Below are 25328 nucleotides of genomic sequence, written 5' to 3'. Positions count from 1 at the left end.
AACTCATTTTGGTTTGGGATTGTAAATTATGAGGATTATCGCCGTCGGCTTTCCGGATGGGGGTTTCACATAATGAGTTTTGCGCAATACAAGAAACTGTGAAGATAATTTGCCGGTGAGATGGATAGGACTTTTGGTCGAATGAACTGGTGTGAATGCTGGACGGTTTGCGTGAATTTCCAACGGGAGTGGGACAATAAGGGGGCATCCGATGATTGATATTCAAAAAATGTCTGCAAGTTGAAGTTAGGCGGTTAGTCCAGCAGGGGCGGGTCACAGTTTTTACGCCTTTTTAGTACGCTCTATTTCAAAACTCAATGTTCCCCTTAAATGGTCCTCCAGAGGTTTCATTTGCTCCTTGGACGTCTTGCTGCTGCTGTTTTATTGCACTGCAATCCATGCACTTCGTCGCTCTTGTTAACTGACTTCTGTATTTCCTCAAAATATTTTCTTTCCCTTTATATTTTATCATCATCCCACATTTACTTCCACCTTGTCTCTTCCAATTTCATCTTCTCAACTTTTAGCTTAACCTCTTTTTCTATCTCGCATTTGTCACTCTCTGCCATATCCCCTTTCCTCTCTTCCTTCGCGGCATCCTGCCGCTTGTCATTTTCTCTCTTCTCTTCCTCGATCTGTATGCGATATCAATTCAAGTTAACGTCCCGCTTCAATTTTATTCCCTTGTTTATTCCCGAATCGTCACACTTCACTGTTTCCATCTAATCCTCAACTTTCTAAACATTCCGCCGCTCCTCAATTACTTTCTCCTTCCTTTGTAAGTTGCCTCCCATCCAATCCAGTTACCCTTTATTAGGGGATTTAAGTGCTATTACTCAAATAATTTCTATCATCTTAAGATAGTTGCCCGACAACGAATCCCTCAAAACCTTATCAAGATACACTGAGGAGCAGATGTAGTCGAATGCGTTGAATAAATTACGGAAGACAGCCTTCCTGCATTCATGCTAAGATACAAAAATAATTAATTATTATTCAGCGGTATGAAAAATTGCGAAATTATTCAAACTGAGTGAGATAAATATTGAACTATTCTAATTTTTGAGTACCAGAAGAAAATGCACACATTAAGATCTCAGATCAAAATGATTTAAGTGGATATTTCTCGTTTTAAAAATAATGGAAATAGACGTTGTTATTCTCAGAATGCATTTCAAGACAGTTTTCGATAAAGTGATAGCAAGTTCGAGGAAACGGGTTAAAATTTAAGTTTCGCGTGCGACGTTCATTTATATTTATACCCAGCCACGTGCCCTTCAAGCAATTAGGGCTAAATGTAGCAATTTTAAAACCATATTGTGGTAGATGGAAAATGTATGAAATCCCATTAAACCCTCTTTAATAGCAAATAATGCGATTAAGCTGTTCTAAAATCAATTTAAACGCTCACTAGAAATTGCGTATATATTTAATTAAAGCGAAATCAAGCGAACTTAGATCTGGTATCCGGGCTGATTTTACTCGATAAGGATGGTAAGCATTCAAAGGTTTTTCCCTACAGGAAATACTTCCGTTTGTCAATTTCCTTTGCTGTTCTCTTGCTATTAGAAAACCTAAGCATTTCAGCCGGTTTAGTGTCCCATATCTTTTTCAGCATATCCCTATTTATGTTCCTTTGCATATGTTGTCTCGTTGATATATTGAGCATAGGAACAGAGTATAATATTATAGACTACGATTTAATAGATAGAAACAGGGCTCCTCCTATAGATTTTCTCTAAAATCTCTTAGAAGTATTCCTGTCAAGGCTCAATGTCCTCCCTTTCTTCATAATGGTTCTAGTTAGTCGTACAGCATTGCGATTACGTTTCAGATAAGGAAGAATGGTAGGTTCTGGAATTGCTTTTCCACACCAGAACAATGCCATGAAACCCCTAATCTAACGTAAGACTTAAGTTAACAAATGATAGAGGTTGGTACGTTCGCTGCGCCCTATTGCGGCCACTAAAACACTCTGCATGTTCCTTGATCGTCTTGTTTTAATTTTTCGCCAAATTAACAACACTAATTACCGTCTAATCATCAAGTATTGTACTGGCAACGAATTACGGCATCAAAACGTCATTCGAAACTCATTTATTGGTAAATAGTATATTACCGGACGACTATACAGGGTGTCCCATTTAAAGCTGCGATTGAAGGTTACTCAAAAACGGTACGTTATATGAAAAAAAGTTTCGAATAAAAGTTGTCCGGTAAAGAGGAGGACATTTTATGAAGACAGTGATTTTTAGCCAAAACGTCATTTTAAGGTCATTTCAAGGGCAACTTTTTTGTTGTCAAACGGCAACCCCGTATTTGTTTTGCAGATCCTTTAGACCTTCAAAAAATAAATATGTTTTATTTGAGAAATTTTTTTATTAGACGTTTTGCTGCGGAGTTATCTTTGCTTTTTGTCAAATTTTTGAATTAGTAGAAATGATTGCATTTTTTTTTTTAGAAAAGTTTTCGATGCATATTTTGTTTAAGACTCCTAACAATCCTTTTGTTTCAAACTAAAAAAAAATCTATGAGAAAAATATTTTCATAAATTTCCTCTTCTCAGAGTTTATATAACAAAGTCTACTGGAAATCGATATTCTTTTTTCGACAATTAATCTAATCGTTTTGTGTGAAATTATTCAAAAATTATTCCTTTCATTTCAAAATTCAATAATTGAAATGGATCGCTGCAATTTGGATAAAAAATAAAAATGGTTTTATTTATGGAGAGGGTGGAAGAAATGTTACTCGGACAGTATAACTTTATGCTGAAAGATTTCCGGATGAAAAGGTTCCCTGTTGGACGACTTTCAACAGTGTCATTAAAAATTTCAAGGAAACAAAAACATTGAAAACAAAAAAACGCTTCCGAAGTGCAACACATGAAGACAATCAAATAGCAAGTCTTGCAGCTATTGCCTTCGATCCTCGTATAAGTTGTCGTCAAATTGTTGCTGACTCAAGAATATCAAAGACAAGTGTCCAAAGAATTTTAAATGTGAATGAATACCATTCTTAACACGTTTCTTTGCATCAGGAACTCCATGGAACTGATTTTGAAAATTAAGTCAATTTTTGTAATTGGGCAAGGCAGCAATTAAATCAAAATGCAAATTTCTTCTCCAACATTTTGTTTTTGGACAAATCCACATTCACTGCACCGTGGTGCAGTGAATAGCCGTAATTTGCATTTTTGGATTGCTGTAAACCCACATTGGCTTGGAAAAACTGAACATGAAAGACCATGCTCAGTGAATGTATGGTGCGGTATTATTGGGGAACAATTAATTGAACATTTTTTCATTAAAGAAAACTTAAATGGAAAAATATTGCGCAATTTTTTTGCATAATACTCTTCCCGAATTGGTAGAAAACGATCCACTTGCGATTAGACAGGTGATGTGGTGTCAGTATGACAGCTGTTCAGCCGACTTGTCTAAAATATCCCTTGAGGTTCGGAATGAAACGTATCCAAATCGATGGATTGGACCGGGGGATCCAGTGAATTGGCCTCCTAGATCGCCTGATCTGACCTTACCAGATTTTCTACTCTGGGGTTTTTTAAGGGACAAAGTTTACGCAGAAGAACCAACAACTGCAGACGATATGAAAAGGAGAATTGAAACTGCTTGTCAATTGATAAACGGGGAGATGATGCGCAGAGCAAACAATTCTTTTCGAATAAAAGTTGAGACGTTTTTGAAGCAGGAAGGAAATTCTATTGAACATTTGGTTCCATAAGTTTCTCAAAACAGGATTTTAAATTAATTTGCCAAATAAAAAAATCCATAGAAATAATTTTTTTTTGATTGGTTAGAAGTATTATTATGAATTTTAAACAGAATGCTGGTTTGCAAAACTTTTCTAGCAAAAGAAATGTAATAATTTCGACTGTTTCAAAAATTGGAGAACAGTCAAAAATAGTCGACAAAATTTTTAATAAAAAAATTGTTCAAACAAAGATATTCATTTTTTGAAGATCTACGAGGATCTCTGAAAAATACGGAGTTGTCATATGAAAAAAAGCTGTCCCTGAAACGAGCTTAAAATGTCGTTTTAAGTCATTGTCTTCATTACATGTCCTCGCCTTTACCGGAAAACTTTTATTTGAAACTTTTTTTCGTACAACGTCCCGTTTTTGAATAATATTCAATCACACCTTTACGCTTTACATGGACACTGTAAAGGTGTGTATACACATACTGTATGGGGGCTGTCATCCCCGATGGAGAAGTTTACTTGACGAACGAGACCATATTGCAGAGTAAGCATGAAAAAACCTGGAAAAAGTTTACACATGAAAATGATCTTTTTTAGGATCAACCTGAAGGTATGTAGTTTCTGTTCGATATTCCTACCTGGAACGGTTTTCCGGTGAAGGCCAGGAAGGTCCCCCTTGTCTATAAAATAATGCTATAAAACTTTCGAAAATATTTTAGAACTTCAGGAAGTCGGTAGTAAAAAACATTGCAAGTAGTATACCTAAAATTAAATTTGAAGCACTACATGGTGATCACTGCTGTTTTCAAGTTGCAATATGAAATACCACAAACTCTTTTGAGGTCTGAAAAAATATGGCAAAAAATAAGGAGAGGAACTAAAACACCGTTTGTTTTAAATTTTAGTTCAATCTACCTACATAATCCTTAATGGCCTCCTCAAACAGGCCATTTCAGGATGCTGTTATACGAACTAATAAAGAAGCTGCAAACTTTGATAACTCATTACCGCTGGGTTAAGAGTTTCATAATATTTGGAGCCCGCTTTTACTATAATACCAATCTAACTTTTGCCATAACAAACACATACCGAGCTTCACGTTATCATTTTCCCCCACTCATTTTATGATAATCTGCTAACTTTGTTTAGTGTATTGGCAGGACGTAAATAATTAGGACTTTGGTAGTTCACTCGTTAAAGCAACGGCACCAGCCAAAATGAATCTTTGTTCTTTCACAGAAGTAATAATTATAAAAGGTTACAAAGAGTAAAACATCGAATTAAAAATGTTCCCGAAGGAAAATGGAGTTGGGAATTCTTATTGCGGACCCAGAAATTTAATATAACGTTAACAAAGTTCAGGCCAAACTCGACGCCGCCGCCGTAACGTGACGGAGCAAAAACTTTTGCTACGAAAAGATGTTAGAGACAGCTCTAATTGGACCGAAACGTCGAAACTCGTTTTATTTAACATTAGAAATTTAACATAAAACTTTCAGGCACGTGATAAGGGCAAAGAGATGTCAAATAACCTATGACAACATTGGTCTTGACTAAATATTTCCTTAAAACTTAAATAACTTAGATACGGAGTAAGGAAAGCAAACGTTCGAGTCGATCATGTCCTAAATAAGGAATAAGCTTTCCCAGAAAGTTAGACACTTTAACGTGATGGCCGAACTTGTTTGCCAAAGTTTTGGACCAAAACTAAAAATAAATTCTGTGCGTGTTTGCTGAGGCACGGCCCGATGGGGATGGAGATTAGGGCTTTTGGCCCTCTTCCTTTATATCAACTTGGCTGAGAATTACGCTTTTTTCCTGGGCAAAGAAAATAAATCTTATTTATGTTGAACCCCCTTATTATTCCGTCAAAGCGGCAAACTGAATGCACAAAAGGTGTACATCGAAGGTTTAATAATATAGAAACCATATCACGTAAACAACGGCACCAATATATTTTCGTAATACTTATATTGAAATACTCGGTGTGAATATTCAAATACTCGTACGCCAATCAATTATGTTGCCAAGATCAAAAGAAGAGAGAAAATTTGGTTTGCTTGCCGAGACGAACGACATACCCGCAACATTTATTGGTCCAAATCGTGAAATTTGCATAAATTCAAACTAGCCACAACTGAACTCCAAAATACAGAATGATGCAGTTTAAATTGGGCCCTTATTAATTCAAGGGCCACATTTGAATCCCTTTCATATCACAATAGTTCGGAAACTATGAAAATAAAAGAGATCTTTAATGAATACCCGAGCAAATCTGAGGTATTCCCTGAACGACAACAGCCTTAACTTTGCAGGTTAATAAAAAGGACCTCGTCACTACTCCCTTTCAGTTGTAAAGAGTGTTTTACCATGGGGTAGAGTAGCTCCCTACGGTTCGAAATCACACAAATATACAAGTTGGATCTGTTCCGATCGATGATCAGGATCTTCGATCAGTCACCATGATATGTAGATTATTTTGGCCATATCTCATGTAACGCCTTGTACATCAAACGCAAAATTTGGTTGTATAATTTGCGATTCAGTATATGTTGGATGCCTGTCACAGAACTAATAGATTCCAGGTCCGGCTCCGCGAAATTTGCCTCCATGAAATTTTTAATGACTTCAGTTGACACTTTTGTCGATCCAGTTCCTATGTTATACAGGGTGTTTCCTAACTACGTGTAAAAAATTTAAAGGCGTAATCCTGGACTGATTTTGAGTAAAAAATGTCTAATAAACATATGTCCGCAAATGCCTTGTTTCCAAGATACAGGGTGTTGACTGAAAGACATTGAAAAAAGTTTAGTGGTATTTACTAACTTGTTTATTGTTAGTTTTTTTCGCTACTTCCACTACTATAAACAAGATAGTCAGTGTTATTTTGGTGTTTTACTCTCTAAAGTGAAAGAATTTAGTTCTGTGTCCCAAAAATCAGATTATACCTCAGTTTTGAAAATTTTTCAAATGCCTAATTACGCTAATCAAGAAATGGCCAATATGGTTTTTGTTTGCGGCCTTGCTGATGGTAAGTGTTTGGCAGCGAGGCGCATTTACATGGAAAGGTTTCCAAACCACCAAGCTCCCAACCACCAAACCTTTAAAACCTTTTTCAACGTCTTTCAGTCAACGTCAAAGTCAGTATCTTAGAAACAAGGCATTTGCGGACATGTTTGTTAGACATTTTTGACTCAAAATCAGTCGAGGATTACGCCTTTAAATTTTTTACACGTAGTTAGGAAACACCCTGTATAAAGCCCAACCAACACTCACTGATAAATCATTAAAACAATAATGGTTCTATATAGCTTCCATTTGCCTCGCATTTCCTCCACCCTTAATGCGAGCTGGCTTCTCATTTAGAATTACATTTCGATTATATCTTATTGGTCTACAAAAGCTAGCTATCTTCTAGAGGAGCAACTTACATTAAGGGCAAGGAAATGCATTCAAGCAAATGAAAGCCATTTTGAACAGTTGTAATACTTATTAGTGCTGCTGTTAAGTGTTCTTGTACGTACCTGTGATGGTACAGTTTGCAACAAAAAGTACATGATAATTGTCCATTTGAGATTTCAAGGCAGCAGTTTTCTTTACGTAAATTGTTCGAAAAAAAATTATTTTGGAATTTTGTAGGTTTTGCATGACCCTTGACCCTTGATGCAGCTGACACTGCATGTCGGTCGTCCGGCATCTATGGGCGTAATTCGACGAAACCTTGTCAGTTTTTCAGACAATTTCTAAGAATGACCACGAAAATTTTTCCGGTGTATTATCCGCAAACTAATTATCTCTGACGATACGACTTCGATGGCTTCTCAAAAAATCTCAAAAATTCCCTTCTGGGAATATCTTCCATCGGGCTCTCCATATCTGAACCAATTTACTACGGTCGAACTGAATTCCTTTCAGCTTCAATTTGCGTTTAAAATGTGGCTCAAAAGTAAGAAAAAAATCTGAATCGCACAGCCGCCATATACCGTTCCCCAAGCACAAAAGCTGGGCTCAATTTTTGAGGCAGCAGCTCCCCTAGAGGCAGTTATTTGTTTATCTCGGGTCTACCCGCTTGTTTCCTGGGTAGTTTGGGAAATACCCTATTTTAATAAAAAGGTCGAGTGGATGGAAGCAGGGAGTCAAAAACTGTTAACATATATATTAGAGGACCGTTAGCAAAATTGCTGTTTTTACGATCAACGTACATGTAAAAATCCCTTAAAAAATGGTGGACAGTATTACAACGAAAACAACAAAACGAATCGATAATATTGTTGAATATAATATTAACACGTGGTTTTATTAATAATGGCCCGTGTTTTTTGCTGAAACCTCTCGATCCATTGTTTTATTAGTGCTCTCTGCTCGTTATAAATGTTTGTTTTGTTAATATGCTTATAATAATAAAATATATTGGGTTTTATTTTGGTTCGCTAATCAATTCACAACATGCATTTATGTTTTTTTAGTCAAATAGTTTAATTAGGACATCGTAGTCTATTTAAACAAATGTGTTCGTATTGAAATTGCTAATATTCAGTTTACATTCAAGAACAACAACAAAAATATTTTCCCGATGGGACCGCAAAATGCCTTGCATTGCATTGTTTTTATCCAATGTTTTTGTTTCAGATAAAGCGTGCAACATAACTTGTAAAAGCAGGCCTATAGCGAATTAGTATTAAGTAAATAAAGAATTTCGGTATTCAAACTTTAATCGGCGTACCTAATTCCACATTGGACCTTACCGTTGAATGACTTCAACTTGCAGATCAAGACTTGATGCGCAATTCGATCGGTGCAATGATCTCCCATGAGCGCATTGACGTTATCAAGGTCCAAATGAAGAATACCATATATCCCGGACACTGGATGTCGCCGAACACGAAAAGCAGCTGATTGTTCCTCATATTCAACGTATCGGGGTGATCGAGTGCGTGCAATTTCAATTGCAACATTTATTGACGTTTACATAGAATTATTACACGGCATTGGAAATGAAAAAAAAATCCATCGTTGTTAAGACAGCAAAATCCATACTAATCTAAACATCGAAGTGGAGACATCGGTAGGACGGCCCAGTGGGAGGAGTCACTTCAATGTTACCAAATATCTCACCGTTTCAGAATTTTTACTAATATTAACTTTAGTGCTGGATCATTTTTTTTCCATTTATTTACATTGGTGCTTTTTGCCCTGATATTCGCAGCGAAATCGATACTAATCTAAACATCGAAGTCGTGACGCCGCCCAGACTGACTCCGCCCACTTCGTTGTTGGTCTTTGTCGGAGGCATATTCGACCCTGCGCGGTTCTCCTCCGACCTACAGAATCGCTGCATTTCCATTTGAAGTGATGACACCTGTATATTCGTTTACTTCGAAGAATGGTATTTAACGTTCGTCAGTGTAGATGACCACCAACCATGGAAATTAAATGGCCGAAAGTTAACAAAAAAACTTTCGCAACGGTAGACTGTCAGGGGTCTGTAAGAACAAATTGCCAATTGCTTCAGGGCAGTCAGACAGCTAGAACATGAATATGCATGCAGTAAATAATTATAATCATAGCCGTACGGTAATGCAACTCGTAGTCAAACTGCTACCAAAGCCGTCAAGAAGTCGAATATATTTGAAATTGTAATTTGGGAGGACAACTTTCTAATAATATATTATAATGCGAAAATAGCAAATGTTTTATTACTGTCGAGAGATTACGTTGTTTATCGCGACGAATAGTTTCGGTACAGGCGAAATTTTGAGAGAGTATCGAATATTCCCCATCGAGAATTGCATAATATTTTATTTTCAACCGCGAATTTTTGAATAAAATGCAAAATTTTGCTTGAATATTTTTTGTGTGGTGTGTTTCATTTCCCTCGAAGTGAGTCAAACGACGTGCCTTCGCAGAACAGGAGCTTTTCCCCTGCAGCATCAAAAAAGAGTTCAAAGTTCAATTAGTGTTCATAATAATACGAAATTTCGTTATTAAGGTCAACAATTATATATGTAGATCGGTGCCACGTACATGGTTGCAAATAAATAAAATAATTTCGTTTTGTTTCATTTGAATAAATAGGAATTTATCTTTTTATTAATAAATTTTTTTGTCTCCCTTCAAAAATAATTATCAAATTTGAGTGATCCGCATGTACTACATGCATATTAATGCACAGTTAAAATGCGGTAACAAAATCGATGAAGGAAATCAGGACGGAAAATCAAGCATGAAACTCGAGACGAGAAGTGGAGTGCCGTAATGTACCGCTTTCAAAATGTTTAAAAGTTACTGTTGTCATCATTACACGTGCAATTAATATAAAACAAAACCTGGCAGCCCCCTCTTTTTGGGTCACCCAGTATGCCGTATCTTCGATCTTTTTTGTTTTACGCTTTTTTCCCTTGCTCACCCGTTTGACTTAGTTTCGACCATTTTTCTACATCATGGTTCACCCCACATCATTTAAAATATTCGGCGTCATAATATGCATGTTTGCCAAAGTCGATTGTTGGGCTTTTATGTGCTGTTCAGCAATTCAGAAAAATATGCAAGTTCCGAAACATATAACCGCGATCAACTGACCTAAAATTTACCCTACATGACAAAATACTGAAATTAGACCCTTGGCTCTGAAACTTTAGGGTTGTGTCATATAATTTACATAACAAAAACTCCAGGTTTGGGACAAAGTAAAACACTTAGCTGAAAGATTGTTGGTGATATTTCGCTTTGCCCTTTGTTCTAATCCGCCAACAATATTTTTATACCGTTCCACATTGAGAATAGCAGCTAAACCGAAAAATACAGTGTCACGCGATGTCTTAATCCAGCAGTTTATACCAGACTAAAGCTTTTTTCCTCCTTTTTTTTTCTACTTTTTTATCGTACGATTTTGATGCATTAGCAGAACAAAGGCTTTAAAATGTAAATGCCACGGGGCTGAATTAAAAATTGGGGATCTTGGAAACTGATAAGGATGTTTTAGTTTATGCTCCGCAAACTCGAGGATCGGTGATATATCCCCCTCCTTGTCAAAATTATCCAAGTCCTCGGACGACCTATCTAATAAGACAAGCCCTAAGGGTCGGATTCGGGACCCTTATCGATCACGGGTCACCCCACGACTGACGTTTTACATTCTCAGAACTGGATTTCACTCTATTCTTTTTTTCTTTGTCCTTCCAGGAGTTTACAGCATTCATTTTTAAACCCAAACACCGATTGTTCAAATTTCGGTTAAGAAAATGGATAACTAGAAAAGTTCTTTCTTTTCAAATAAGCCAGATATACAGGGCGTATCAGAGTTGTTCTGCCAACTGCCTACTCTAGGTTCTTATGAACAAATTGAGAAACAAAGTTTATGCAGGGTGATTTATTGACAATGGGGCAACCAAAATCTGAAGATACTAGAAGTCAAATAGTGACGATCGGAAAAAGTTTGCCTTATCGGAAAGTTGATAGTTTCGGACATAAAGGAAATGGAAAGTTAAAATTTTATTTCTTATTTTTGTCGTCATTCTGAAAATATTTAGGTTAGATACTGGAAAATTTGTAATGTTTCTTGGGCGACAAATTATGTGTTATAGAAAATGAAAATACACTTGTTTGTTTCCCTTTTAATTTCTCGTATTGCCATATTTGAAAACGGTATTCGAATTTTCTCGAAAACGGTTCGAGATATTGAAATGAAACCAAAATTCATAATTAATGAACAAAATTATTGCTCTTTTAAATTTTAAATCAAACTTTATGTTAGACATACAGGGAAAAAAGTAATTAACTGTAAATTCTGGAAAATTCACCGAGGGTGGCACCCTCTATTAGCAATTAGAGAATTACGCACCTTATGTTTTTCGTTATATAAAAAAACATACTTACAAATTTTCAAGTGTCTAACTTAGATATTTTCAAGATAATGACAAAAGAATGACTTAAAATTTTAACTTTCATTACCTTGTATATCCGAAACTATCAACTTTCCGATAAGACATATGTGCTCCAATCATCACCATTTAACGTGTAGTACCTCCAGCTTTCGGTTCTCCCATTGTTAATGGTACACCCTATATAAACAAATGTCCAATTGCCCTCAACTCAGCGATGCAAGGTGTTAAATTTTAAAAAAAGTTTTAATTTTTTAACTTCCAAATGTATAAGTAAAAACGTTAACGTTAATAAAACCAATTTATTAATTGCATTTTTACAAACCAAGTAAAAAAAGAAGTTAGTTAATTTTTTTATTTTCATAAACACTTGAGATATTTGAGACAAAATTTGGGTGTAAGTTCAGTACATCGACGGGTATAAAACCAAAAACTCCTAGCTTTTGTAAATCGGCCAGTGGTGGAGGTTGTACTATATATATATATATATATATATATATATATATTATACTGAGTATTAGAAATTTTTATGTCTAAAAAGGACCCATGTCACCAATATCTCCGCCACTGGTGAATGGCCAAAGCTGATGCTTTCTTTGAATTATACCTACCGATATGCTAAACTGATGTACGAAATTTGGTTTTAAAAAATTTGAAGCCGTTTGGAAGTTAAAAAATAAAAACTTTTTTCCTTGAAATTTAACACTCTGTATCTCGAAACTAAAGGACAATCAAACATTTGCTTATATAAAGTTTATTCCTTATTTCGTTCACAGGAACTTACAGTAAGCACTTGGCCGAACAATTCTTATACACCTCGTATAACTTTGAAATTAACCAGCCATAGAACTTCTAACGCTCAAAGCACGACGTACTGCTGTTAGCTTATTTTCTGCAGCTCTTATGTCCTGCAATTCGGGTCGATGACACGTCACGATCTATGGATAGGTCCAGATTCGTCTGGATTAAATTTCGCCGCCTCATGTAAGGATCATTGTCATTAGATACCTTTGCTATCTCGATTGGCTCGTTACCGTCTCGGGATACTGTAATTTCCATTTATGTGCGCTGTATTGTTTCGAGTAAATAATGCATATTAAAATTTCCCTGCCATCCTTTAGGGAATCCCTCCTTAGCATTCCGTGACATTATCAAAACCTGGCTGAAAGGAGTGGATTCGAGAGCTGCTTTGTCTGCAGTCGTTAGGCCTCCCTAAGAATACGATATTATAATTTAGGGAGTTGTGGAATTTAAAATCACGAAATCTCGGAATACTAAAAAGGTTCACAATTTTCGTACCTGTCTTAAATTTTTGTATAAAATAAATTTGAATTGCTGCTGAAAATCTGGGGACCGCTTAGGCATTATGGACCCATAGGGGTGCAGCGATCCAACATTCAAATATTAATTTGGGTGCCAGAGCGGCAGGATAGATATCCACCTGACAACGTCAATCCTCGTCCATCCATCGAGGAAATATCCCCAATTAAATATACATGTTAACCCCATTTAATGGTTCGAGTTTTAGGGGGTGAATTATTCTGCTTGATGCGGTTCAAATTACATGTTGCTGGGTGAAATGCTTTGTTGTTGGATGATTATGTTCTTTCTACACTAATAATATCGGTCGGAAGTGTGTATCTGCTACTGATGTTGAAGGTCTGTTTATGAACATTTTATGCGCAGTTCAGAGAAAACAAATTTTAATTTATTTAATTACTTGATTCGGAACGACTGAGAGAATGAGGAAAACTCGTGTTGAAAAGCATTTTTTATTACTGTCGAAATTTTCTTAGGCGCTTGAAATGTAGCAGGAAATATATATTCAGGTTAATGATAGTTTTGGGGAAAATTTCGACTTGTTAACGTCACAAGGATTTATTTCGAGTCGCACAGAAACCATTTTTTTTCTCATTCTATCAGGAAATAACTCCCCACATAGAAGCAGGGGTTGTTTGGCCGGTCGAATCGCACACTATTCTTAGTTAAAACTAACCAAAGATAACATTCACCCTTTACTAAGAGGTCGAACGGCAACCCTTCTTAACGTTTCGATGACAAATCAAAACACTAATGATTTGCCTCAAATGAATCTTTTGGAGTGATAGCATGACACGTATCAAAAAACTGATTTTTCAGTGATTAAAGGAAGGAATTTTCAATGTATTTCACAAATTTGAGATATTCACGTTCTAAATGTTTAGTTAACTGTTAATCTTCGTTTTCTCACCCATTTTTCTTGGATTTTGAAGATGCCGACAGATTTGTCAACGAAATGTTAAAAAGGGTTCTCGTCCAAGCCCTTAACAGAGGACGAGTGTTATTCTCAGCTGGTTTCTTCCATATTATTCCATTATTCCGCTTACATTGCCTCTTTACAAAAAAATATTATATTCGCATTTTCATGATTTAGTTGTCCCTGGCCATAACCTTTCGAAACTTCCGAATAATTAATTATTAGATCCGTCCCTAGATTTCATTCATGATGTTTTTTGCAGTTTGCCAGATACGGTGCATTAATAAATGAATGAGTGCAGCAGGACCCAACCTGACGCCAGGTGATTTATCTGGATTGGTCGAAACATCATGTAGAATCGTCTATAAGTCTTCAATGTTCGCTTTGTTTTTAATTAAAAACTAATGCTTTAAAAATAGTCACAACTCTCAGCGGAACGTGTGTCCAACAAGATCTTAAAAACCTTCCAGAACTTTCCTCAAATCACATGAAAAACGTGATATTCAAAGTATTTGAATGTAGCTTTTTAACACACCCAGTGTAGGAAAGTAGGCACTCTCGCGTACAAATGAGTGCGGTAATAAATAGACATTTAACGTAAGGACGAAGGTATTAATGACGACGATCAATAATCGAGATATTTTAGGCGTGGACGTAGCGAAGGGATCAATAAAGCCCGAGATGATTAAGCGCTAATTATTATTTGTATGTACGTGTTAGTTACAAAATGTTTTCAGTCGATTTCGAAACAAGTTAGTTTCTTCTGATATAACCCTTGCCGAAGTAGTAAGATTGTCTTAAATCTAAAGGGGCAATTTTTAACTTGCAAATTTAGATGTGAAGCGTACTAAATTTCTAGCATATCTCGTTTCTCTTCACTTGGAAAAGGCGTTTTGTTAAACTACGATCTCGCATCTTTTAAATTTCCGATATCTCCATGACTGAGCTCTGTTAAACGCAAACACCAAACGCGACCTAAATGTAAAATTTGCACAATCACGCATTTATGAAAAATCGTGTTTTAATGAGGCTCATTAATGAATGATTTTGTGTATACTAAAGGAACGTGCTAATATCTAGTCGACGGAAAAGTAAGTTTACTTGAAATAAACTTTACGGCAATCGGTGCTGGAAATACTCCTTCCCATATCCAAATTACAGCGGCAAAGTGGTTGTTCGGCACACTAGCAGGAAACATATGAAAATTCGGACGACTTTCTCATAGTTTCACAAAAGGAACAAGAGATTTGTAATGAGGACAGGGGAATTTAATTGAGGTTTCCCCCGGTTACTCGGGTTAGTTGAATGAGAAGTAAAGGCAAGCGATCCCTCAAACAAGCCAAAGCTTTTCCTTAAAGTAAACTAAGCAATTATTAACCTGAACTAACCCGAACGAAGCAATTATTATTTAAAGAAACTTCACAAAGGCATTTCATGACTATGCATTTTAACCAAATGTTGCTAAGCCCTTAAGCGTTTCACAGCTCGCGAAATACATTAGCATCTTCGACTAATTAACCAAGTAGTTGAAACTTTGATGGCCTATTACCGTAGATTAGGGATAAAGGGCTGCATTAATATTTAAGGACCGTCGTTCCCGTAATGGCAAACGAGCTTGTGCGCCAACAAACACGCACGTTGCACGCAAAGGGACTTATTTCCTGGAGCAGCACTTAACGTCTCCGATGGTTTTATGCAAGCCCTTCTTGGAGTTTACGTAACTTCTCCTGGCGAAACCAGCTAATAGTGCGAAAATCTATTTTGCTTCAAAAAGGACGTAAATCCAGTAACACATTTCAAAGGGGAAATTACCTCTAAGGGTTTTTACTTTGACACGAATACATCGTATTCCTTTCCAAAGGAAGTCCCAGATCCACTTAAAAAATGCTCAAAGGGCAGATTCGTTTATCTCCCATTTTATCCTCCTTTTAATCTCCGTATTTCCGAAAAATGTTCTGAAGGAAATTGCGTACCGTGTCCTCTCTGATTGTGTAAGTTCATTTCGAGACGATCTAATTGTTATTCTTTTTAAAAGATTTTTATGGGAGACATTGTATCACATTATGCACCTAGTAAAAGTCTCTATCCTACACCAAGAGGGTCATAAAGAAGCTATACTGAATAAAACACGGTGGATTCCCTCGGTTTCCGTTATAAAGCCAGAAGTTGTGTATATGCAGAATAAATCATAGTCAGTAGTAAATCACCTCTGAAATATAGCCGGTTCTTTCTGCGAGCTGTTTAGTCCAATATCAGTGTAATAAAGTCACAACACGAATTATGAAATTTTTGCTCTTCGTGCATTTTATTCGGCTTCAGACGCGTTCGCAAAAGATAAAGCCAGAATTTTGGCAAGACACTGTGGTTCCATAGAGCCTATTTGAGCCAACCAACAAATTTGTTTAATATTATTTTAAATAGCCGGCAAGAGAAACAAAAACGTTGATTACAAAACCCCGCTAAAATAAGGCATTTATTTTCAACAGGCGGAATGGTGCAGTAAAAACGGTAATGATAAGCTCTCAAAAGCGAAGTAACCCCCGGAGATTTTTACTTTTTCAGAGCTTTTGTTATCCGCTTATTTGGGGAATATTTTTATGTTGGTTGGTCATTAGGCTGATGGAGTAATACTGTAACATCAAAAGTTTAATGCGGAAAATGTCCTCGCAATGGAAAAATGGCATATCTGTTTCACTTGCCAAAGTGGTAGTGTGAGGCTGATTCCGCGTCGAATCACGTCCGCAAAACGGGGAAAAGAATGACCAGAAAGCCTCTGTGCGTTCGTTTCCGTCTCACTAAACAGAAAGTTGTCTTGTATCGAAAGGGCAAGAGTTGCTCAGCAACGCTTCATTAATTAAAGCTCTTTAACAGCAAAGCGTTGTTGCTTCGCACGCGCAGCTGGGAAGCGATGTCAAAACGCTTTTTATCCACTAACGAAAATCTAATAATGGCCGATGCATCTGCGCATCACCCTCTTAGCAATTTCACGTTTGACGCTCGACAAATCGACGAGAACGGGAAAATCACAAATGAAATTAGTTTTGAGGGCTCAATTAAGCCGCGCTTGAACCGTAATTGGCCAATTGCGCCTTGGAAGATTATTAAACTATTTCATGTGACGGAGATAAAATGAAAACTAAACAAAGACACCAATTTGTCTTTCAAAGGTAAACCAGCCATATTATTCGTTTTTAGTACTAGGTAAGTCGAAGTAAGTTTTCGACATCAACGCTTGGCGCTATCATTAAGCTAGCAGTAAAGTTGAGCTTTAACCTTTCTTCGGACTATCATTCCGTTTCAACATAAAACTGGTTATTTCCTTCCAAGTTTTCAGTGTTCTTTAAAAGGAAATCCAAAACGGCTCCTTTCGGTACAGAGACGTGTGAACAATTTTGAAGTAGTACAGGAACTCGGGATTTCGGTAGAAAATGAGGATTTTAATATGACGTGGATCTCTTTGAATCATGCTGGAGTCAGTCGATAACGAACTTTTGCTATATTCAACATTGTAAAGGCGTTGCCAGCATCCTTCGATGTTTAGACTTGCAATGCGTCCGAGAGACTACGGTCTCAGAGGTACTCGGTAGCGCCGTTGTTTGAAGATCAGATCTTGGGCCAATAACTCTTTCCTTCTATTTCATACAAGACAAAGTATGACTAATTAACACGCTGTGCAAATTACGCAAAAAAAATTATTTTTCACCGTAGGAATTTAAGAGATTACAATTGAAAAACCGTTTGCAGCGATAAATTCTTGCATTCCTTCTCCCTGTTTCGTCCGCACAACTTTTGAAATTGGTCTCTAGGAGTATTATTCAGCGAAGCTTCCTTCCAATGCGACTATCGCGAGGCCGCATGTCTCAGCTTCTACCAGAGCTTTCTTTCACTCAGAGAATCATGAAAGCACAGGCGTCAACTTGATCTCCGTTCTAACCCAAGCAGAGCACGTCCGTTGCACAGGCTCAACGTGAATACTACGTTGAAGCCATGCAGGCTCGTTCATCTAAACTTCATCCTAAGTTCTATTTGAACCCAAACAACATGGAGGTAGAGGTCTTGGCTTCTACCCGACTTTCCTTTCAGCTTGAACATCGTATTGGTATGCGGCTCAACTTCGTCCCGAGAGAGTTTAAATTTCCGCCCCAGTTTCCTTTTAGCTGGAAGGTCTCGAAGTCACAATTCTCGGCTTCAAATAAACGCCATATTGCCTTTCGAGTGAATATCGTGTAGAAACAGATCTCAGCTTCGTTCCGAACGTCATTTCGGCCCGAGCGTACTAAACTGCCTTCCCAAATTCAATTGAGCGTTATGCCACCACTCAGTAGCTGATTGTAATTGCTGTAAATTGGTTTAATATCAGAAGACCTTTGTTACTCGCTAAGGTTTGACTCAAAATTCTCATTCGGAATCTCATTGCGTATTGTACTTGAAAATAGTTCTTTTTGCATTTGTTCAGCATATGGGTCCTTAGTAAAAAGGCTGCGGTTATTGCCAGTTTTCCACACCGAAACCCGCACGTAAGGTAACCTTTGTAACCGTTTAAAGCTCGGCATCGGCTTATTTCTGTAAATTTCTTAATAAAGAAACGTGCTATTGTAATGCGAAACAATGTGTTAACTTCGTTAATTTTGAAGGGTTTTTCGGATGTAGGTGGAACGCCATGCTCGCCTGCAGGTTTACATTACCAAATAAATCCAGATAAATTTCAAATGGCAATGCTAGCAATAGTTTGGCTCTTAATTACCTCAGAGCCACTTAATTTGGACCAATGCGAATGTGCAGAAATTCCTGGTTTCCCTACGGGTCAGGCGTTGCATAAGTTCTTGCATAAGCGGTGGAATTTCAGGGCCGCAAGTTAATTGGGCCCCTAAACATGGAACTCATTTTGGTAATTGCTTCTCAACAGAGCTCGAAGGTGACAAATAAATTTTCGTTCGGTTGAATATCTTGGTTGAATGCCCTTATGCTCCTATGTTTGGTCCTAAAGACCGGTGCTGTTCTATAATTACATATTGATTCGTAGAGGCAAACGCGCATCTCGCCTCCAGCAAAAGGTGTCAACCAGCATGAAAGCAAATGTGGGGCAGGCCTGATAAAGCTATTTTCCACTTCGACTCCATCTCTCGCTCTGCAGCTGGATTGAGTGCTTTTTAAATCCATTTTTGAACGTAGCGGTAATTCCTAACCAAATATTATTTATTCACCATCGCTGGGTGAAATAGTAGTACCACAGATGCGCAACGTTGTATTCTAATGAAATTTATGGTCCTGTGGGCTCGGCATAAATGATTCTCCGAGTGGATGGGGTAATGTGTAAATGAGAACTTCCCTGTAATAATTACAACCGTCCTGGAATTCCTAAACCTTCATGAATTAAAGGTCAATTTATTATTCTCCACGGGGACTTTCACTTAGGGTTAATGGCTGTTAGGGCTATATTTTATGCGTATTTATTGCTCACGTAAAATCAAATGGTTAATTATATTGCCACCTACTGGCAAAATGAACCATATTAGTCGTCTCACTGCGATCCCTTTAAGGTTTCTCGTTCATTTCAGATTAATCTATTAATTCATTAACAAAGATTCATTACATTAATTTAAGATTGTTGGGGTTGAGGAGAGGAGGCACAGTGCATAATTTGGAGATTAAACAAAAGGACACACCAACGCTATTAACTAAATAGCGTTTAATTAGCTAATTGGTCGAAAACAGGAAAAATCCCTACAACTACATATACGGGGTGTCTCAGTTGCTCTGATACAAGGCTACGGTTGGAGGTGCTCGACAATCCTTTGGGGACAAATTGGTTTGATGAAACGCATTTGTGGCAGGACTTTTCCGCGCTTAATACTTCTGGTTGTGCCGGAAGTCGATTGTTGAAATTGAGCACCCTGTATATTTTTGCGTTTTAGGTCCCACGCATTAAAGCGATTAAATAATTATTGGGTCTCCCTATTCCTAGCCGTTACCTTTAAATGCCATATGCGATTTGGGGCTGCGTAAGGCTCAGAAGAACGTATTTCATTTACAGTCTTTTTGTGCGTTTTATTAAAACGTCAGTTTTGTAAAACGTAAATTTTCAACTACTTCAACAGCTAGCTTCATGACGTTTTGCTTACGTACTGATCACACATAACAGGTTAGGCTGATAGGAAAAATTTTTATTAATATTATTCGGGGTATCCGAAAAGCAACGTCAAATTTAGACTATTTGGTAAACTAATGGAATGTTTATTGCAATAATTACTTAAAGTTATTTCCATTAACTTCTAAACATTTGTTTATTCCATTAAGGAAAGAGCGTCGCCCATTTGCCAACATTTGAGGCGTAACGGTAGCCCAAGCTTATGGGATTCTTTATTTCATTTCACTTATGTTGTAGGCTTCCTCCAAAGAACTGTTTCTCTCATAAAATTCCCATAAAAAATGTCAAGGGGACTAATGTCAGGTGAACGCGGTGGCCGAGGAGTCAAAATTTCCCTTCCTGTCCACCTGTTGAGACACAAAATATCTAACGCATTACGGAAAGGACGAGTGTAATGTGGGGGTGCACCATGTTGTTGCACCAACGTAATATAACGTATTGCCAGATGGATATTTTCCAATGACATCGGAAGAATATTAATTAAGAAATGTGTGTACATATTGTTACTAAGCGATGCATCAAAAAGTTTGGTCCAACTAAATAAGCACCGATTATACTAGTTCACAGATTGAACTACCAACGATGTTGGAATCATACAGATAGCATTCATCTAGGATTTTCTGCACACCGTTAAGGCATACTTTGATCATTCGTAGGTCCAATATCGTTAAATGTAGCTTCGTCTAAAAGTAGAAATTTTCAATAAAACGCTTCATCTTGAGCTAATTTTCCTTGAAACTAGTAACAAAAATTCACCCTCTTTGTAAAATGGTTTTTACTCGGTTTTTGATTTAAAATAATATGATACGGATGCATTTTATTTTCACTTAAGATTCTTGATATTCGCGCTCGACTTATACCATTTTCCCTATTTAATTGTCTAGAAGACACGTGAGAATTTTCTGCAACCGCCATCAAAAAATTGATGGAATTATTCTCATTGGTTGCAGAACGTTTCGTTTTCTACCTTGCAAAGCTAACAAAGATATTTCAAATTATAATCACTCAATATTAAAATTGGCAAATTTCGTTAAGACTGGTCAATCACTCCGTAAACACGTTACTAGTACTAGGAGAGTGTAAACGAAATTACAGGCGTGCTACGCAGCCACAAATCGCGTATGGTATTTAAACTCATGGTCTACGAATAGGAATTATTTAATCACTTCATTAATGTGTGGAATTTCAAAATCCAAAACTGTTCCGGGTGTTCTATTTGAAATAAGGCAAATGGCGTTGACTTCCGGTATGACCGGAAGTGACGAAAACAGTAAAGTCCCACCACAGAATGCGTTTTATCAAACCAAACAAATTATCCCCGAGACGTTTTCAGATATCTCTGACCATAACGGAGATATCGGCTAGCGACAGAATTACTGAGACATACTATAGATATATATATTTACGCATGAAGTAGTAACTATTAGCATGTTTAAGCGACGTAAATCAGCTTTTTCGGTTAAAAAAGTGATAATATTCAAACGTTATTTTCAAATTTACATATTTTTTATTTAATAGAAAGTTAATTATCTATTCTACATACCTGAGAAATTGTACCCTTCCAAATGGATTTGTGCCCGTATCAGCTATTTTTCTATCTGTGGAATACTCTAGAGTGTTATCAAACCTTCCCTAATGTTTTAAACAATAAAGCGATAGCGAACGTCAATACGTTAGTTTCTTTTCCAAACCTTTCGATAAACTATTCTTTATTTAAATAAAATTAGTATGGAACAACACGATCCAACATTTATGTTTCATGCGAAACTGGTCCTTGTCAACTTCTATAGTTTCTCTCTCAACCGGTCAATAGATTTAGAAGTTATTTTCAATTTTCTTTTATTTCACTCTTCACCGAATTTTTACAAGAAGTTTTCACCTGCTCTTGTTCTCAAAGCAATTCATTCAATTATATTTCATTTCGTCTCGTGCATCTCATTCATCCATCATCTGACGAATCGATAACGGGACAAGCAACGTAATTGGACACAAGTTGTTTTTAATTATTGCACAGTTTATTTCAAGCAACTACAATGAATTTGGTTCGTATCGTCCGATGACGAATATATGAAAAGCAGCATTGAAACAAATAAATGCATCCGTTTTTGCATTCATCTGTCGTATAAATGGTTGCACAAAATGCTTTCAGCTTGCATTTCTGTTGGGGAAACTGAAAATAAATCCAGTAGACCCACCCTGACCTGACCACCGTCTTTCTAAATGCAATAGAGTTATTTTCAAGTCACACTTCACATCCCCTGAGTGGTTAGATCACAGTTCTTACAGTATAAGATTACAGGATTTGCTAGTTGACAGGGACCTCATAGTGGTAAATCACAAATTTTTACCCTAAAAGGATATTCGGGGTTACAGCTAAGATTTGAACCTCTACGATGTTCTCATTTGAATGATGTTTAGATCAAAGCCGAGACGTGCTGTGCTTCGATTGATCGGAAATTGAGGCTGAAGTTGAAAATTGCGTCTTATTCAAAACTCTGATTGAGGGTTGATTCAATACTCAGATCTGTTATCTTCATTAAATTCAAGTTGGAATGAAATTGCGCTTGACTTTGAGAGAGATCTATGACAAGCATCGTGATGTAGGAGATTCATGTTGAAGAGAAGCTGAGATTAACGCTGAGACCGAGGCGCAGCTTCAAAAAAAACACACGGCTTAGACTTGAACCTTTGCCTTCGCTGGTCCAGACAATTTTTCTTATAATAATTTTGAGATTTGTTTTATGCGAAACTAGAAAATTGGCCATTAAAACCCGTCCGCGACAGTTAACATTCGAATTTATCATCATTACACCAATGTATTATTCAGGCTCTTGTGGCCCAATTTAACATGTCTACATGATCTTTCACATCTTTTATCCACATAACTGATTCTGCTCTACATTCAATAACAAGGAAAATCCATATAGTGTGCAAATGAGAATGGGGCACACTATGATCAACCACAGACAAAAATTGAATCAGCAAAAGGAACATATACCGAGCCTTTGCACCATAAAGGAAAACTTGAGGAGATGAAATCAATAACCAGGGTGTATCTCCCTAAAAATCACCTGAGCTACGTAATCTGGACAGAACATTTTCCCTTTGCTTTTGATCTGAAAGAAAGTGTTTGTGGTGATCGTACTCTACAAATTGGAATTAGGGTAGATTAGTTTAGGTCAGTTTTGGAATTGACCTACTGACCAGAACAGAAGAATCGATGCTTTGGTGGTTTTCTCAACACCCAGTGAGGTCAATAACCTATTTGGACAATACACTCTTACGGGTAAAACACTCATCTGGAATTAGATCCAAATTAGAAAAGTTAATCGTTTGGTAAAGAAACGAACGTCATAGTTACGGGACATCTTATTTTCATTTGCACAAAAATGTTCGCCTCAGCAAGAATTCTACAATTTGTCATTAGGAAAGGGGGAGAAACCACCCTCAAATTTTTTCTCAAACGAGTGAAAATATATGAGTCATTTGATAAGGCATAGAAACGGAATATAAGCCATTTCCTGCTTTCGCGAATACGACACACAGAGGCCGTTGAATTTTATGAACAAACATTTTTGCCATTTTAACAATATTTTATACTAATAGTTGGTTAGAGCCGACCCGAAAGCTAACTCACGATATCCGACACCGGAACATCACGGACTTGAACCTCAAATCGGAAGATTTAATGCGCCTAAAGCTTTCCTTTCCAGTAAATCTTTACATCGCAAAGCTGAAACTGGAAGAAGAAAAGCACAAAGAATGAACCCCTATGCAATGCGCTATGTAACAGTAGGTATAGCCTTTCAAAACAATCGCCGAAAGGATATTGCAAGCTGTTAAAAAGAGGATAGCCATGAGCCTTAAGCCCAACAACAATAAGGTCACCTAAAAAAACGCTACTGTCGACGGAGTTGGGCGAGTTTTGGGAAGCTTACAACTGACCATCACAATTTCAAAAGATAAAATTCCAAATAATATGAAGGATGTATTGTGTGTGAATGTAAAATAACGTGGCAGTTTCGCTGTAAATAAAACTATTCAAGGTCACTTTGCACTAATCATCGGAGACTTGAGGACAAGTTGACCAACGGTCCGCAACAAATCTCATTCCCTCATTTGCATTGCAACTAATGATGTGTCTATTTTCATACTGATACATTTCACAGGATTCCTTCGAGCACTGATTACATCAAATCGAGGCAATTCCGGCACGGCTTTATTTTTGCGTGAAACATCATCTGTGCACATATTACAAAACGAAACTCGGCAATTGATTCTTGTGCCGTATGATGTACTATTATATTAGATTTTCTTCGCTCAATAGATACACAATCTATTGTGTGCTGGCAAATTCCGGCTTGCGAAGGCGTGTGTATCATACAACGTAGAATTACGAGCAGCCTTTAAACATTTACCTGTTGTCTGAGGCCAAACACGGGGCAGTACAAAAGCTCTGGTCAAGGATCTCCCGGCAAGAAGAAACTAACCAATTTACACTCAACTGATTTGCTACCCAGCAACTTCCAGAAACCATCGATCGCCAAATTTAAAAATACTTTCAGACAGTCTGCGAGTAACTTTTAACAAGTATATTGACACGAAACTTTTGCAGGCGTTGGAAACTTCCGAAGAAAATGTTTCGACACTGGACGTTCACAGTTCACTTAGTTTAGGTAAAGGCAACAATGATCACGTGATAGAACCAAACCGGTATATTTCGCGGAAAAAGTCTTCGCGATAGTTAGAGCTATATCTCCCTGACAACGAACGACAGATACGAACGGAGTCGACTACAGAAATCGGGCGGACCACGAGGCCTCGTCTATCTGGACGCAAGCGTCTGGATAGGCGCATGCGCCCGTCTGGAAAACGTCTCACCTGAGTGATGACTTGGACGTTACATAAATCAGACCCATTGAATTAATTTCCTAAAACTTCTTGCGAAACGCTCATCTTGCAACTTTCCTTCCCGCCTTCCGAGGGCCAATACGGAAACAAACGGCCCTGTATCTGTTATCAAACGATGCAGGCGCGATGCAAAAACATGACCCCATCGCAATTTAAATACCCCATTGACCCCGAATGCATGCCAGACAAAGTTATTTAGCTAAGAAGGAAATGGGGGTGAAACTTTAAAACTACACTGAACAGCTCGGAGTTGGGGTGTGTGTTGCTCCTAAAAGCTGGAACGATGCAGATGTGTTGCCGCTTTTGGAAATTGGTCTGCAAAATTAAAAGGGAGTTTTGTCTGCTCGAGCCGGGAGATTGAGCCCGAAATAGAGGGCCTTAATTAGAGATTTATGCTGAGATCAGCATGAAATACAGAGAATATTATGGA

General features: G+C 37.3%; 1 protein-coding gene across 12 annotated transcripts in view; it reads right to left on the bottom strand.

Annotated features, from left to right (window-relative positions):
* bru3 (bruno 3) overlaps nucleotides 1-24768 on the bottom strand; it is a 457921-nt gene extending 433153 nt beyond the window's left edge. For all 12 annotated transcript variants that reach the window (XM_066294016.1, XM_066294020.1, XM_066294017.1 and 9 more), the window contains exon 1: nucleotides 24406-24768. The gene's annotated coding sequence lies outside the window, so the exon portion shown is untranslated. The remainder of the gene's footprint in view (nucleotides 1-24405) is intronic.
* Nucleotides 24769-25328: the final 560 nt, after the last annotated feature.

This window comes from Euwallacea fornicatus, chromosome 20 (genome assembly GCF_040115645.1).
Source record: "Euwallacea fornicatus isolate EFF26 chromosome 20, ASM4011564v1, whole genome shotgun sequence".
Classification (NCBI taxonomy): Eukaryota; Metazoa; Arthropoda; class Insecta; order Coleoptera; family Curculionidae; genus Euwallacea; species Euwallacea fornicatus.
The sequence above is the reverse complement of the archived record's forward strand: the minus strand, read 5'-3'. Positions and strand labels throughout refer to the sequence as shown.